The sequence below is a fragment of the Podarcis bocagei genome (assembly GCF_964188305.1).
Source record: "Podarcis bocagei genome assembly, chromosome: 14".
In the NCBI taxonomy this organism is placed as follows: domain Eukaryota; kingdom Metazoa; phylum Chordata; class Lepidosauria; order Squamata; family Lacertidae; genus Podarcis; species Podarcis bocagei.
This window is the reverse complement of record NC_138139.1, coordinates 28551251-28555145: the sequence shown is the minus strand read 5'-3', so window position 1 is coordinate 28555145 and position 3895 is coordinate 28551251.

Sequence of the window (3895 nt, the reverse complement as noted above, 5' to 3'; positions counted from 1 at the left end):
CAAAGCTAGCAGCCAGCAAGGCCACAGGTGAGGTAGGCTTTGCATACAACCCAACAGACCTCTGGACAGAAATGCAGATTTGAAGTTTATATACCCATTTATACAAGCTCAGAATAGGATGGAAGGTTCACAGTGTCAACACTCCAGTGGATCCTGCTCCCATTAGGTTTCTTGGGGGACGAGCAAGGATTCTTATCAAGAGCAAGTCAAGCCTCTTGTTGTGTCTCTCTCAGGCCCAGTTTCAAGACTGCCCTGCAAACAGGAGGCGTCTTGGTGACATCGCCTCCAGAAAGGGGAATGAGGGAAGAAGAAAAATATACTTCCCCTTCCAGAAGAATCTCCAGCTATTCAGTTTCTGTGGCAACACATCACTTGTACTTGACCATCTCTTTGGTGACCATTCTCCCAAACAAAGAGAGTGTGGCATCCAAGTTAAGTTTGTCAGGGCCATTGAACCTCTTTTTACCACCAGACTCACAGGGTTCTTGGTAGGGGATATTTAATCTAACACATTTAATTACAGTACAAACAGCTGCCAGCCCCATGGGCGTAGCTGGGATTTATGTTAGAAGGGGACAGGACACCCACCTGCCAGCATCCTCTGTCTGGCTCTAGCTAGCAGATTCAGAATGAAATGTCTCAACCACAGTTGTTTTAAATTACACTTGTACCTTGGATCCCAAACACCTTGGTACTTGGACGTTTTGGCTCCCAAACGCTGCAAACCCGAAAGTGAGTGTTCCGGTTTGTGGACGTTATTTGGAACGTCCGATGGGGCTTCCATGGCTTCTGATTGGCTGCAGGAGCTTCCTGCAGCCAATCAGAAGCCGCACTTTGGTTTTGGAAGTCAAACAGATTCCATTCGACTTCCATGGTACAACTGTACTTTCTTTTGACCCCAAGTGTCCAGAAAAATCTTTCTACAATTTCTACTTTTAGTTAAGTATTTTCTTTATTTAGTTGATGGGGGGTGCCCCCCTGACTACTCCTATGTCCCACAGAAACCAGCTGTTCCTGTAGTTTTTCTGCCATGGTATATGAGGCCTCTGAACTAAGAAGGCAGGGCAGGATGGATCCCTTGGCCGGAAGAGACTGTGGTCAAGGATGGCTAACTTGACCAAAAGCAGAGAAGGCCCCCGCTTTGTTCTGTGCCTCACAAAAGGAGATGTTGGTACTTCCTTAGAAAGTTTCGCACAGCTGGACGGAATCTGATTTGTGCTAGCAGCACCCATCAATGTCCAGCCCTGGCAGCTGCTTGCAATGGGAATATGGGAAGAACAGGTAAAAGTGGCAGACATTATGGACTGTCTGACCTGGAATAAGGCATTTTTCTGCATCCCCTGCTTTTTTGGGGGGTGGGGGGAATCACAATCTGCTTCTGCAGAAGAATTGCTTCTTATGCTGTGAAAGTAGCTGTGAAAATCCCTGGATTGTATGCTTTATATTAAGTGAGTGGTTAGAAGCGAAATCTCCTTCCAATTACTCATACATCTGCCACATGTATTCTCTTTCAAGGAGGGATATTTTGGATGGTGAGGTGCTGGCTCCCTCTGGTGGCGAAGAAAATTAATGTTGGCAGAGGGAGGATGTGGGCTTAAATATGTGGGGGGCTAAAACACACCTTGAACTTTTTATATTTTGAGCAGGTGGGAAGGGGCACAGGGAAGAAATAATTTAATTTTAAACAGGTCTTAAAGCCTCAATTTGAGGGGGGCTGATTGGTAAATTTTAATTGTATATTATGCTGGCAATGTGCAATTTGAATACTTTAAATATATTTTGGAATTCATGGATTTGTATTTTAAATGGTTGCGAACCACTTTTGGAGGCATTTGTGCTTAAAAAGTCTATTTAAAAAGTATTTTGCATTTATATGGCACTTTCAAATGTTCAAAGCGTTTCACATCCAATACCTTGCTTCCATCACTTGCTGTCCATCTCTATTTTCCCTGTATTACAGAAAGGAAGGCCGAGGCTGCAGGGTGGGAGTGGTGGTTTAGCCCAGGCCACTTGGTGCTGTCACAGCTAAGGAAAGACTTGAACCAGGAACTTTCCTGATTTGCCTCCCAGTGTCTTACCCAGTATGTGATGCCAGCGCTGGGCAAATAGAAGCAGATAAGCTGGAAACATGAAATTGTCTTTGGGTGGTGGTGGGGGAAATGTGGAGCTAACCTGTCCAGAAAGCAGCTTGGGTGGTGGGGGGTACCATTACCAGCCAAGCCCACACAAGACAGTGGTTTCAGGCTGAAATAAAAAAATTAAGGTCTTGTATAATAAATGTTCATAAATGTACCAAGCAAACACGTACATAAATATATAAACCACATGTCGGAAGCAGCGCAGGAAAACAGCCCTGAAACCATTTTGACTCCCAAATTGACCTCAAATATTTCTCTGCAAGGTCAAAGGAAATGGAAAAGCCTCCCCATTTTCTTTTCATTCACAAATCCTGTCTTAAGGGTATGTCTGTGTATGAATAGGGTGAGCCTGTGAACTCAGGAACTAAGTATTTGTCATTACAAAAGACTGGCCAGGCTCCCCAGGGTATCCAATCAAATGACCATTAACAGGTCTGCCAGACAGGAGACAAGCAACACACTCAGATTTCTGTTGTAGACTGCCCTTTCTGTGATGTAGGTATGATGTATCTGGTCTTGGACTCCAGGGCAGGCAATTTAAAATGTCTATATAAGGGCAGGCACACCTTTGTTCTGGGTCCTCCTTTCTCCTGCAGGTGAAGGGGGCACCCTGTTGCAACAGTTCAATAAAGATCAGGCTTACGAGCTGCTTTGCTTCTCAATATACTCTGGCTGGCCTCTGTTCTTTTCTCCTGCCGATGGAGAACCTACAAAGGACTCTGTAAGGGCTCTTGTGTTCCCCATAGGGAATAAGGGCAGATTTTTGTTTATTACAAGGATTACACTCACTGAGCAAGAACCTCTTGTTTATTAACTTAAAATGAGGGCAGCTATGTCTGTCAAACACTGGCAGAGGAGGAGGAGGAAGAAGACGGTTGTCCTGGCTCGCCCCTAGGCAGCTCCTGCTTTCCAGGCCTCAACAAACAGACACTGCCCTCCTCCTCCTCCTCCTCCTCTGGCATTTCTTCATTCCTTTTGCCAGTCCAAGCCTGCCTGGGATAGCAGGTAGCAGCTGGAATCATCGCCTACCCCTTGGAGGAGCGCTTCCTGGAAGAAGGAAGGGGGATATTTTCTCTCCCAGGAAAGGATAGGAAATAGGGAGCCCGTGGCACCAAGTTGATGGATCTCTTCTCGACTACCCTTTGACGGTGGTGGAAATGCAGCCTGCTCCAGGAAAGCAGGGGGGCAGAGGCTTCTCAAAATCTGCTCAAGAAATGGGTAAAATGTGCTTGATGTGCTGCTGGCCCTGCAGGCATCATAAAGCAGATTTTGAGACAAAAAGAGCACGGCCTTAGAGTGGCAATATTGGGGGGGGGGGGTGCACACGCTCAAATGAGCCAGGCATGCATGTGTGAGCTGGGAGTGTCTTCTGTGGCACTGCAAGGAATTCTGGGGCAGGTTGTGCTAGGCAGCTGGCAAAGGCATCCCGAGCCACTCCAACTGCTGTTCCTCACCCTGAACTGAACATGTTCTTCTGCCCCAAAGGAGCCTGCTCAGCTGAGCTTTCCCCACTGTCCTTTCCCATTGCAATGGTGACTGTGCAGGAGACGTTCCCTTCTCCTCCTTCTTGCATACAGTTGCAAGAGAGAAGAGAAAGGGCCAGAACCCAGGGGTGTGTGTGTGTGTGTGTGTGTGTGTGTGTGTGTGTGTGTAGAGGGATCCAGATTGGGACCACAGCAGGGAACCAAGTGTTCAAGCCCCCTCCCCTCCCCAGGCTGACCTCCCTCCCAATCCAGACAACTGCCTTTCACGCTGGC